This window comes from Cupressus sempervirens, chromosome 10 (genome assembly GCF_028749045.1).
Source record: "Cupressus sempervirens isolate cs-2001-9-10 chromosome 10, ASM2874904v1, whole genome shotgun sequence".
Lineage (NCBI taxonomy): Eukaryota > Viridiplantae > Streptophyta > Pinopsida > Cupressales > Cupressaceae > Cupressus > Cupressus sempervirens.
This window is the reverse complement of record NC_143127.1, coordinates 326,465,983-326,479,785: the sequence shown is the minus strand read 5'-3', so window position 1 is coordinate 326,479,785 and position 13,803 is coordinate 326,465,983. Positions and strand designations below refer to the sequence as shown.

Genomic DNA, 13,803 nt, shown 5'->3' with positions numbered 1-13,803 from the left:
TGTGGAAGAGAGTAGACATGATGTGATAAGTGCCATTTTTTCTGGAAAAGTATTCAAAGATTTTAAAAGATATCCTTTCATTAGATCTCTAGACTGGCCTAGTGGAAAAGGAATCGACAGAGGCATCACAAGAAGACAAATAGAATTTGTCTGGCATCAGAAGAAGACAAATAGAATTTGTTTATTTTGTTTTCAAAGGGACTCTGTTGTATTTGGAGTCCGAAATCAATTGCAGAACGAGTAATAATAGTCAGAGATAGTTTCATACCGAGCAATTGGGATTTCATGGGCAGTGTGAGGGAAGCCAATCACAGTTAGTGGGAGAGTTGAATGATTTCGCATGAGAAGACAAAATACCATGGCAAAGAAGGTGTCCATTACGTAGATCGCCGACCATTGACAGGTAATAGAGAAAACCATCAGGTGGCATCAATATTTTGCAAGAAACGTTGAATTATCTATAACTATACTGGGGCAATTATTTGATTGGACGGGAATTCTTGGTTGGAATTATTTCCACTTCACTGTTAACTATCAAACAGTGGCGGACTACTGCCCAAACTGAAACAGGAAAGGTCTTGGCAGCATTCTATTCATATCTTGAGGAAGTTGTCAGATGCATTTGTATGTTAACACGGAAAAGGCTATCTAGCGGCTGAGTGGACAAGCATGACAACTTCAATGAAGTGACATAAATGAAGAGGTTCCAAGATGTGAAATAACTACCAAGTGTGCTAATTCAAACTTGTTGTATATACCATTTTGTACCTTGAATAGAACAATTGTAATTGAATTTCAAATTCATTTCTATCTTCAGTGTACTATATATGAATTTGGAATATTATTCCATTATTAGAAACGATGTAAATCTCAATTGTAAGTAAAGGGATTGGCAACCAGAAATTGCAAATGTTATTGGAGTTCTTATTTTAACAAATCATATATATATTTTAGAATTCGTGGGATATTACATTGGTACCAGAGCTTTAAATCTTGCAAGCCTATGGAACAACAACATGCAAAAGGGAAATTATAATTTTTGTAATACTCGAGTCAGGCAAAACAGATTGATAGAATCATCTAGTTCCTCTATACAAGTTGACATTGAAGATAGTCATATTGTGCCAGACGAGGAAATAATTTTGAAAACAATATGGGAGACAAATGACACTAGGGTTCTCGTAGTTGCATTACTTAGGAGCCAACAAGATATGCAAAATAATGTAAACTGCTTGGCAAATTTGATGGCACAATTCATGAACAATAATATGAATCAAAATCAGAATAATGTAAGGGAAATAGGTGGACATGAGAACCAACCACTAAATGGACAACCTGATAGTTCAACTTCAGCAAGAACCTTCATGCCAACCTTCACCCCTAGAAATCCACAACCTAAAAGAGAACTTACCATTACGGAACTCCAGGAAGAGGTATGTCAGGATTGGATACAATCAAGTGATGAATTCAGGGCATCAATGACTTTTAGAGAATATTTGGATGTCAGGATGAAACATAAGAGTAAGGGACAAAGAGGATATAATAATGAATTACAAAGGCAAATTGGTAAAATGTCCATTCCATATTTTGATGGGTTAGGTAAAACCAGTACCAGAGCTTGGGTACAAAAATTTGAGACATACCTGTAATTAAATCCAGTGATGAAGGATGAAGCCATCAAATATGTAGCATTGCATTTTGAGGTAATTGCCCATGAATGGTGGCATCATGGACAAATTACATAGGGTCACAATCGATTAATACTTATGTTGTCTTCACAGAAAGGCTTATTGACAAGTTTGATTCTAAGGATCCTGAGCTCCCTCTGAAAGATTTGACTCTGCTTAGACAAACAGGTACTGTGGAACAATACATTTCTGAATTTGAAAAATTAGTGGTATTAGTAACATAAATCACTGAGAGACAAAAAACGGTGATATTTATAGATGGATTATCGGATACTATCAAAGGGTGGGTTAAATCCTTAAATTCTTCTTTGCAGACAGCCATAAAAAGGGCCAGAGAACTAGAACCCCCTTCTAAAAGAAAGACATTTAGCAATGGGCCACTCTCTAAACCAGATTTTGATAAAAAAAACTTTTTCCAAACAACACACCTGTTAGAAACAAATTATATTGATAAAAAAAACCTTTTCCAAACAACACACCTGTTAGAAACAAATTAGAAAAGGAAGAGTGTGACGAATTAAAAAGGAAAAAAATGTGTCTCAATTGTAAAGAAGCATGGGCACTAGGTCATAGATGTTTGGGAAAAGGGAAAATTCACTACATTGAAGTAGTATCAGACAGTGAAGATGAGGAAAACATAGATCCAAATCAGTAACAAGATCCTAAAACTATAGAACAGGCTCAACGAGATCCACTAGGGAAGGGTGAAATAACAACTATGACAAGAACTCCTCATTACAATATTTTCAGAGTAAGAGGGGTTTTACAGGGGCAACGAGTCATTGTTATGATAGATAGTGGTGCTACTCATAATTTCATTGATATTGCTCTTGTTAAAAAACGTGGCTTACATACAATAAAACATGAAGGATTTGGTGTCTGAGTAGCAGGTGGTACTACTTTAGTAAGCACGCATAAGGCTCCTCAATTAAGTATTGCTCTTGGTAATTATACAGTAACAGATGATTTTTATGTGGTTGATTTGCCTAATTCTAATGTTATGTTGGGTATTCAGTGGCTGATAACCTTGGATAAATACTTACAGAGGTTCAAGCGCATGGAGTTCGCTTTCAAAATTGATGGGAACAAGGTGATTCTCAGGTGAATGTCAAATGGTGGACCCGAAGATGTCTTTGCTAATAGAACAGAGCCTATTTTCCGTCATGGTGATGTTGCTTGGTCAGCACAATGCCTTATTTCCACTAAGGTAACATATTTTGAATCTAAATGGTATCAAGATGATTTTTTGCAGATTTTAGATTCACATAGTGTGGTTTTCAGTGACATACCTCTAGGAGTACCTCCAGATAGATGTTTTGAACATACAATTGATTTAGAAGGAGGTGCGAAACCAATTATCACTACTCAATACAAACATCCTAAGGCACCTTGAGATGAAATAGAAAGGGCTATTAAGGAGTTGCTGGATATGGGATATATCAGGTCCAATTCAAGTCTATTTGCCTCTTCGGTAGTGCTGGTCAAAAAGAAAGATGGAATTCTACGCATGTGTATAAATTACCATGTCCTCAATAAAAAACCCAGAAAAAATAGGTATGCAATTCCCCACATTGATGAATTCTTGGATGAATTACATGGTGCTATGTATTTTTCTAAAGTTGACTTGAGATTTGGATACAATCTGATTAAGTTAAGAGAACAAGATATTCATAAAATTGCTTTTCGTTGTCATTATGGTCACTAAGAATTTTTAGTCATGCCATTTGGACTAACAAATGCTCTAGCAACATTTTAATTTTGTATGAATCATATTTTTAATAAACAACTGAGAAAGTTTTTGCTAGTTTCTTTGATGATATACTGATTTACATAAAGACTTGGGAGGAAGACTTGCGTCATATCGATGAGATTCTGGGTATAATGGAATCACAATCCCTTTATGCAAAAGCATCTAAATGTGAATTTGGTATGATAGAAATTTTATATTTCGGTCACATGATCAAGTGCCAAAGGTGTGTAGGTACATTAGTAGAAGATTAGAGCCATTTTGGATTGGCCACCTCCATGAAATCTTTTAGATTTAACAGGGTTCTTTGGTTTATGCAGTTATCATAGGAGATTTGTTAGAGGATTTTCATAGTCGGGCGCACCACTGACAGATCTTACCAAAAAGAGGGCATTCAGATGGACTAAAGAAGCAGAACAAGTATTCGACGTAATGAGTTCTTGTCTAGTTCTTGCACTTTCAGATTTCAATCAGCATTTTGTATTAGAATTTGATGCTTCAAGTGAAGGATTAGGGGCGTTTTAATGCAAAATAAGCATCCTATAGCTTATGAAAGCAGAAAACTCAATATAATTGAAAGATTGTATTCAATATATGATGAGGAAATGTTGGCAATGAACCATGCATTGGCTAAATCTTGGCAATATTTAGTTTGTTGAAATATTTCTTGAGCCAGAAAGATTTGAATGACAGGCAACATAAGTGGATTAGTAAAATCTAAGCTTATGATTTTAAAATTGAATATGTTAAAGGCAAGAACAATGTGGTCGTTGATGCATTATCTACAAAACCTGAAATAAATGCTATTTTAGGAGTAACAATTGATTGGAAATCACTGTTATTACTAGAATATTCTGAAAATACATTTGCATGTGACATTTGGATGGAAATATTCAGGATGAAAGGTACAAGGTTATAAATGAGATTATCTATTATAAAGACATAAATTTTCTTGTACCAGAATCTAAATTCAAATTGAAGATTATGTAGGGACTCCATGACTTACCCTTGGCAAGTCAACCAGGTTATTTCAAAACTTATAGGAAAATCCGTCAACGTTTCACATGGAAAGGGCTCAAAAATGATGTCTTACAATACGTGTATCACATGCCAGCAGAATATAGCCGAGCATTCCCATCCAACAAGACAACTTTAGCCTTTACCCATTCTAGAACAAAAATGTGAAAGTTTTTCTATGGATTTCATTATTGATTTACCTTGAGTACAAGGTAAAGATTGTATTTTTGTTGTGGTTGACAGACTAACGAAATTTGCACATTTCATTGCTATCACCACAGAGTTCACAGTGTTTTAGGTTGCCAAAATATTTTTCAAGGAGGTGTTTCACCTACATGGTTTGCCAAAGAACATCATCAGTGACAGAGATAGCAGATTTTTGAGCATCTTTTGGGAGGAATTGTTCAGATTAAGAGGTACATATTTGAACCACAACACCAACTACCATCCCCATATAGATGGAAAAACAAAAAGTGTGAACAAATGGGTTGAAGGCTATCTTTGCAATTATGTGGCTGGGCACCAAAAAGCCTAGATTTGATGGTTACATTTGGGAGAGTATTGCTACAATACGACATATCATATGTCTATTGGTATGACTCCATTTAAGGCTCTATATGGGTATGATGCTCTATCTTTTGTTGCTTGTGCTTTTGATCACAGTAATGAACCGAAATCTCAGGATTGGCTTCAGGAATGTCAAGACATTTTAAAAGCACTTAAAGAAAACTTGCAAATTGCTTGGAACCAACAAAAAACTTATGTCGATAGGAAGCTTACAGAGAGTAGTTTCAAGGAAGGTGATTTAGTGTACCTTAGATTACAACCGTATCAGCAGTCCTTGCTCAAACGTAGTGGTGTTGAGAAGTTGAAGCCTCGCTTCTATAGACCTTATCCAATTGTCAGAAAAATTGGTGCGGTTGCTTATGGATTGGATTTACTGTATAATTATGATAAGAGGAGAAGTTGAAATGTTGACAAAAGTGAGGAGAAATCTGATTATGATAAGAGGAAAAGTTGAAATGTTGACAAAGGTGAGGAGAAATCTGATTATGATAAGAGGAGAAGTTGAAATGTTGACAAAGGCAGTCGAAGAGAAGGCCCAAGATAAATTGATAGTGAGGGTGCAAGATTGCATAGAAAGGAATGATGAGATCATTACAGGGTCGATACTTTGTCCATTGGTTTCAAGAGAGGTCAGGAGATAGTCATATGCTGTTGTTATAGAGGTTGGTGGACCTGATCAGACAAGGTCATTTGGAGTAGAAAGTCTGAATCAAGAAAAATGAGGGTAGAGGTGGAGTGCTTGATAGTGTAAGACAACACCAAGATAGTGGGTTTAGTTGTGTACCCAAGAAAAAAGTCCAAGATAGAGGTGGGTAAAGCATGTTCACAGGTATGAAAGTCTTTTATAGAATTCATTTGTGTCAAGGAGGTGAGGAAGCACTCTTCAGGCTAGCTTGTGGAGAGGAAAAGTCCAAGCAGAGGAAAACATTCAAAAAAATAAAACAAAAACTTTAATTATGTCAAACTTTCAAGGTTTCAAAGTATTTTTGACTTACAATAGAAATCTCCAAAAGGTGTGAGCAATGGCTTTAAAGTCAAAATCTCGAGCAAAAAATTGCTGAAAACACTCCAACAAACTCATACCAAGTGTCGTAGCAGAAAAATGACTCCAATCATACCAAGTGTCGTAGCAGAAAAATGACTCCAATACCAAGAAAAGAGATTGAAAATTTTAGCATTTCAAAACCCCAAGTCTAGTCTCTGCAACTCCAAAATGGTGGGCAAAATAACAACAAATGAGGTCACATTTGCTCTAAGTAAACACCCAGCTACAACAACAAACCAGTCTTGAAAAAAAAAGGCTGTACAATGGCATTGGAAATGCTAGAAATCAGTCACATGAGACGTAGAAAAACTCTTGATTTCTCCATTATTGGCGGCCGAATATTATGGTTTGAAACCCTTCATTATGTTCCTCCAAAAAATCCAGACTCTTTGAATGATCAAATGACTTAAGACTCTTGTTTTTTGACACTTTGTTCATCCCTCAATCATTTTGCAAACTCATTTGGGTCCGCACCTTATTTTAGAGAGACATGATATTTGTCTATTAAAATGATAATATGTGACTTTATTTTCTTTAAGTCTATGTTATTTTTTAAATAAATTTGTTATTATTATTATTTTAATCGTATCTATATCTTAAATGTAATTATTATTATTTTAGTTGATATTTTATAAATCAACTGTATAATAATAAATATTAAGATGCAATCAAATAATAGTGGGAAAGGAGTTTGAGTTTTGATAGGGATTCGAAAGGTCATAGTCATTTTAGTTAACAAAGTGTCAAAGGGAGAGGTGGCATTGGATTGCCTAAGTTCCAGGAGTTGAGTTCACTTTTGAATTATAGATTGTGAGTGACTTGTAGTGATGGCAAGTTATAATCACCAAGTGTTATAGAGGCTGTATTAGACCATGAGTTCTAATTGGTGACTTTTGAGTTATTTTTGGAGTGGGAAGATGAGATTTTGGAGTCTTCTTGGATTTGTCATTATGGAGACTTGATAGAGGCACAATTCGGAGGCCATTTGGCATGTATTTCTAGTTCCTAGAGACATTTTTGGAGAGGTTTTTCTTGATATCCGACCCCTAGTCCCTATTTTTGGGGGAATACAATTGAGTCTTGATGTTGATATATACTTCTCACTTTGAGGGAGAGGGGCTTCAGTTTTTGGTTGGAGCCTTTGTTTTTTGGCAGAGCATTGTGCTTGTTTTTCCAAGATTGTATCAGACTGGAGTATGTAATTTCAGGACCTTTGAGAGTAATATTACAACATTTTGGGTATATCTTGCGAGTTCTTTGCATGCATCATAGTGATTGATATTAAGTGTTTATTGTATTTCATCCCTTGAAATCTTTAGCATTTTTATGTCTCATTCTGCATCTTGGAATTACAATGAGCTTTATTTGTAGGTCATAACTTGTGTAAAATTGTTTGAAAATGTCATTTGTAATTCATTTTCTTGTGATGTTTTCTTGCAAAGCCTAGTTATGAAATACTTATACAAGTAGGGTATTCATCAAGATCATACTTTCTTAGGATAGTTGTGTATGCACTAAATGTATTAAGGAAGTTATGGTCTTCAGTTAGTATTATCGATGTATCACCTTCATTTTTTGCATTACATTATAGTTTTCCATCAAAGTTTATTCTTCTTCCCTTTACCTTCAAGTTTACAGTTTTCATTAGGATAGGTGATATATAAAGTTGACATCATATGGGAACCAGCCTAGAACCTGGAGACTCAGTCAAGTTATAGGTTACCCACAACCTTTGATTGATCCCATGTTGCTCCAAAATTGCTCAAGTTTCAGGACTTTAACGATTGGGTGCAAAATTTTGTAGTTAACAGGTATGGCCAAGAATGCAAGTTGGGATGCATATGGATCTGTATAAATGACGACTTTGGTGTTTTAAGAGTGTTCTTTTACCAAAGTCATATTCTCCAGATGCAATTACATAAAGTGTTTTATATGTAATCATGACTTGATGTAAGCATGTACTTAGGTTTGGAGGATGGAATCACATGTGAATGTGGATGAAGGATGAAATTACATGTAAGTGCAGATGGAGAATGAGATTAGACATAAATGTGAATGGAGGATGGAATTACATGTAATTGCTCTTGGAATGTAATTGAATATGAAGGAAATGGATGCAATATGCTTTGACATGAATTGGTGGGAAACAAAAAGATGTGATGCACTTGCATGGAAAGGTGAAAAATGAAATGGTGTAATATGCACGTAGTTCTTGGGAAAGAACTTGCGACTTCTTCAAAAAGAAGAAAAATGAAAAAGCAAGCAAACAACCAACGAAAACAAGCACAAAGCAAACACATACCTTTGATCTTAGACTCAAACATGTCAACAAGCAAGTTGCTATCTTATGCAAATTCGAAAATGGATTTTGGGAAAAATCCAAGCATGTGAAAATGAAGGTTTTCATCTTATTTAAAGAGAATTTGCACTTTACATGGCATATATTTGGGCAAATGTGCAAAAACAAGCCATAGTATGCAAGAAAATAGCAAGATAAGCATGAATTAATGATCGAAGTTGAAAATATCTACTTACTTGGAGATCAAAGAGGCAAAATTGGAAGATTGATAGGTTTGAAGACAAATTCTCCTCCAAATTCAAATCCACAAACAACTAACTTGACTCTTTCAATCTTGTAAGTGATGGATATTGATGAGCATTGAATGGAAGTTTTTTGCATGGATTGCCCAAAAAAATGGATAAAGATCTCTAATAATCGAAGTGTTTTTGCAAAACAAGACCCAAATAGAAGCTGTTTTTACCAAAAACTTGATTTCAAGCTGCCATAATAAGTAACGTTTTTGATAATGAAGGGCAAAAAATGTGATCACTAATTACAAAGGCATGGATAAAAATCCCCAAGCGATTCTTCTTTGGACAAAAACATGATAAAAAATACCATGAAAGAGATGCTTTTGGCAAAAATGTGGCTTCAAATCATCGTAAAATGAAGCGATTTTGGCATGGATAAAAACATCTAGGGCATGATAATGCCAAAAGATGCAAAAATGACTTTATTCTCATATATTCAAGTCATATTATGGGCAGATATGGAGTTTTTGGAGAAAAATGTGTTCTTGAGGAGGAAAAGCATGAAGTTTAGCTCTTCAATCTCATAAAACAGGTTCTATCCTTGCATTTGCATGTGTCCCAAAGGCAAATTGCATTGTATAATGGAGATTGCATATTTTAAAATGCATCAAACTTTGTCTTATCATGCAAATTACATTCTAGGACGAGCAAGACATCTTTTAAAAAGCATGCATTTGTGATTTTATGCAAATTGCATTCTAGGATGGAAATTGCATATTTAAAACTTGTCAAAAACAAGCTGATAGTGCAAAATCACACTCTTGGAGGGTCACTGCATGTTTTGAAAAGGCTCCAAGATGCAAATCGCACTCTTGGAGACCCATTGCACATATAAAAATGCATTTATTTACATGTTTAAAGTGTTTTAACATGCATTTTTAGTGCAAAATCGTGGTCTCTAGAGGCATTTGCATATTTACATGTAAATGGGTTGAAAGATATGCAATTGCACAACTAAAGTGATCAATCAAGCACATGTCTAATTATTTTTTGAGGAAATATCACTTAATTGGGTCAAAAATAACATTTGCATAATAGAATTAACATATTATGAGCAAATATTGTTTCAAAAAGTAATATTTAACTTAGATGTTTTAAATGAAACATAAAGTTACTCAACAAAAAAATCAAACTATATAGTTAATATAGTCACGTGAAAAATTAAAAAGCAACTCAACTTAAAAGTATAACATAAAGTGCTCTATAGTTACTTTAAGTGATAAATTTAATTGATAAAGTAACTTAAAAGCATAGCATAAAGTGATTTTTTGTTATATTCTTCAAAAAGTGAATGTCAACATTAAAATATAACATGATATATTTAAATTATACGATTGCATCTGGAGAGTCCACATTTTGGGCACTTTAATGGTCATATCTTTTGATTGCCAAGCCTGATTAGGCCCTAAGATACACCAAATTGAAGGGAAAATCAAAAGCAATGAATTGAACAAAACCAAAAGACCAAAAGCAAACGAACACACACTAAAAAATGAGAAAAAAATGATGTTAAAGGCTTAAGAAACAAGCATAAGCTTAAGAAAATAGAAAACGTAAAAGACTTGACGAAAGCCTTCAATAAAAGAGTTTATTATGTATATTGGGGTTGATTTGATCAATGTTATCCAATTAAATAATGAACTAAACTTAGAGAAATGCGAAACTAAGTTGAAAAAGTTTCGTACGGTTACCTACATTTTGTCGTGACAAAATGCAGGACAACAATTGGCTCTGTCTGGGGAATGTTACTCATTTGTTCTTGGAAACAAAGAGTGACATAGAATCCATTTCTCTAAGTGCCTTCATCCATTCCATTGGGCTATAGTGTTAGGCAAGCAAAAACAAAAAAGATCTAATGCGACTAAAGCAACACAAAACTAGTTAAAATAACACGAAAATGTGGAAACACACTTATTAAAAATAAAGAAAAACCATATACGGGTTCATCAAAATAGTTACCTTTCTCAACAGCTTTCAGTATCTTGCATGTTCACATGCAACTTTATGTGGATGGAACATAAACAACTGGAGCCATGATGTCAATGTCTGATGTAACACCTCTTGGAAAAGATGGAAACATTCACCTTTTTGAGATGAAGCATGTGTAATGCTGCTCCAAGAAAGGTCCATGAATTGAAATTGCTACTCCACAATTGAACATTCTTTTTTGACGTCTTCTTTAATGGTTTTTTCAAATTCAGGTACATGTGGAATGTTCAACTTTTCATTAGCCTTCAACCAAGCAAGATGTTGAATTGGACATCCCCTTGATCGAACAAATTCTGGATTTTTCTTGCCAACTGCAACTTTCTTAATTGGTTCATCAATCACCAAAACCTGTGGATGTTCAAGAAAACCTTTCTCATGGGATTTTTGTGATGACATGACTGCATTGCCTGAATCAACATACTACTCACAATCTTTTGACTTGGGAAAGTCTTTATTGTTTATGAGAAAGTCCTTTTCAGGCTCCGGGGTAGAACATTTATGCAAAGTGTTCCCAAGTTTATGACTTTGAGACACAAACACATCATGTTCAGATTGATTAGAACTTGCTTGCATGTCCCCTTTTACAACAATACTATTTTGAACATTGGAAGAAAAATTTCCCTAACTCATCTTTTCATTACAGTCCTTCTGAGACTGCGTGCACCAGATATGAGAGTTGCCAGCTAAGTTTTCTTGCTTTTCTTGGAAGAGAATAACAAGATGATTAGCTTCAGATACACAATGCTTCACTGTTGTTTTCGCTAATGGTTCCTCAATTGCAAGCTTCTTTGATGGTGAAATTAATTTCTGTTGATTCCCAACAATACAACTTTGAAGAATAGTTGGAAAAAGTCTCCTTTGTACATCTTCGTAAAACATGCCTTGAGCTATTTGCTTTTTGAGGGCATGTAACTCATTTGTTAACCTCTACATTGTAAGATCCGTTTTGTACTGAAAGAAAATGAATTAGAAGAATACTGACTTTCTTCAAACCCACTTGCTTAAATTCTTATCTTCCAAGCAAGAATATGATCGTCTTCAATCTCAATAGCCAATCTCTGTGCAACTGCAAGAATAGCTAGCACTACTCTTCTCAAAAGAAAACCGACTTTAGGAATTTGAGCATTGACAAAGAAACACTTCAAATTGGAAGTTGTAGGTTGAGCAACAACTGGAATTCTTCGTGTCAATTTGTTGAAATGAGCAACAAATTCATGCATAGGCACGTGAGATGACTTCTTCAACTGAGCAAGTTGGGCAAACAATGTATGGGCATCTTTAGGAGTCTTGAACCTTTCCTCAAACTTGGCTATGAGAGTAGCCCAGTTTGTGATAATACATGGTGGTAAATGGTAGAAGCAATCAGCAGCCACGACTTGTATAGTTTCCACAAACAACCTTACAGACACGTCCTCATATTCAATAGCATCAACATCGCATGCAATGTAGAAAGCAACAATATGTTCATCAAGATGTTGTTTTTCATCATCAAAAAACTTGAGAAAGTTCTTTCGTGAGCCATTAGGAAGATCATGTAGAGGTGGAGCTAGATTCAATGGTCTAAAAGCATTTCCCCAAGGACCTTGGGCCATTTACATGTCCTTGGTAAATGCTTGAAATGACTTCAAGAAACAAGATTACCATGAAAAAAGATACAGGTTTGCTTTAATTGAAAGGATGAGGCTCTCAAATGCGCTTTGTGTTCCTAGCAGAGTCGCCAAAAACTGTTGGGTGGATATTTTATTATTTTGTAATCGACAGTTTTCTTAAAATCTAGTCACAAAATAGGATGCCCAGCCATAACATTTGAGACAAACTCTCTCCTACTTTAAAATGAACGAGTGGAGGTTTGATGCAGGGGCATCTGAGGTTCTTGAAGATTTAAGTAGTTTTATGGAAAGCTGGAGGTGCTTAGACATCTCTATGGTGTTTATCGGTTGGAGGCTTGACCGAATGGGCTTGGTGGATAAGCTTGGTGCTCAGTCGAAGAAGAAAGGTGGATGCTCGGTCATTATTAGGCGTAGTGTTGGCCGAGGTGCTCGGTCATTTTTGGAGCTCGACGTCTTCTATTGCTTGACACTTGTTGTGCTCAGCAGGTATTGGTTGCTCGACATGTATTGGTTGCTCAACATATGTTGGTTAGTTGGCAATGCTTGGGAGTTTGTTGACACTCGGCAGTGTGTTGGTGCTGACTAGAGTTCTTGCGGGTTTTCTCGATCGTTTTGAAGCATTTAATGCACGTAGTGTGTGATTGTGACGTGGATCAATCTGGGAGTTTGTGTGGACCTATTTGGGTCTTGGTTGTCTCTTTTATGTGCATTTAATTGGTGTTGTAAGCCTTCTAAGGAATTTTGGTATTTAATATTTGTTGGAGGCCGACTTCTGGCTCAACATATATTTAATGTAAGGATTTAATTTAATTTGTAATGAATTGGGTTGACTTGTGGCTTAGTTGGGTGTAAGTAGGGGGTCTTGTGGAGTCTTTATTCATTCATTGAGAAGGAATGGATCCTGAGTTCAGTGTGGAGTAGCTGAAGGGCGAGTTTTCCTGAGTCTGTGGACAGAGCACCGAATGTGAGGCAGTTTACAGCAGGATTGTTGTGGAGTTGTGAGGTTGTGAACAGGGCTAGTAGCCGAGGCTTGAGAACTAGAGGATTGCTTGGTGGACTTGAGGGTACAAGTGTAGATTCTTTTTGGTGTTCTTATCTAGTGTCGATCTGGACTAGCTAGGGTTTGGATTAGATCTTGAAGGATCTTGCAGAACTATTACTTGTTTTGTATTTGGCTGTAACTAGGAAGGCCTTACAGCTTGACACATTGCATGTAATCAGTTATATTTATGAATAAAGTGTTGTGATTTAGTATCAAATCTTGCTTTGTTATTGTGTTTTCACTATGTGGTTATTTGCTGGGTGCTAGGACATCTCCTTTGTGGATTCTCCTGCCTTGCACAACATCAAGGTCTTATTTATATACCCCACTTACCTTTGGTCAATGGAGTGGTAGCCTTTTTTATATGCCCCATTTATCATTTAATCAATTAGAAAGATCCATGAATGAAATTTGTTTTAGAGAGGGTAGGACCTTATAATTGGCACATAGATTCATGAGGTGGGAGGAAAAGCAAGGTGTAATGCAAAGAGGAAATAAATAAAACA

At 35.5% G+C, this 13,803-nt stretch overlaps 1 protein-coding gene across 2 annotated transcripts in view; it reads left to right on the top strand.

Moving 5' to 3' along the window:
• Nucleotides 1-13,803, top strand: part of LOC149533942 (putative mitochondrial import inner membrane translocase subunit TIM21) — a 173,383-nt gene that overhangs the window by 71,366 nt on the left and 88,214 nt on the right. The window lies entirely within an intron of this gene.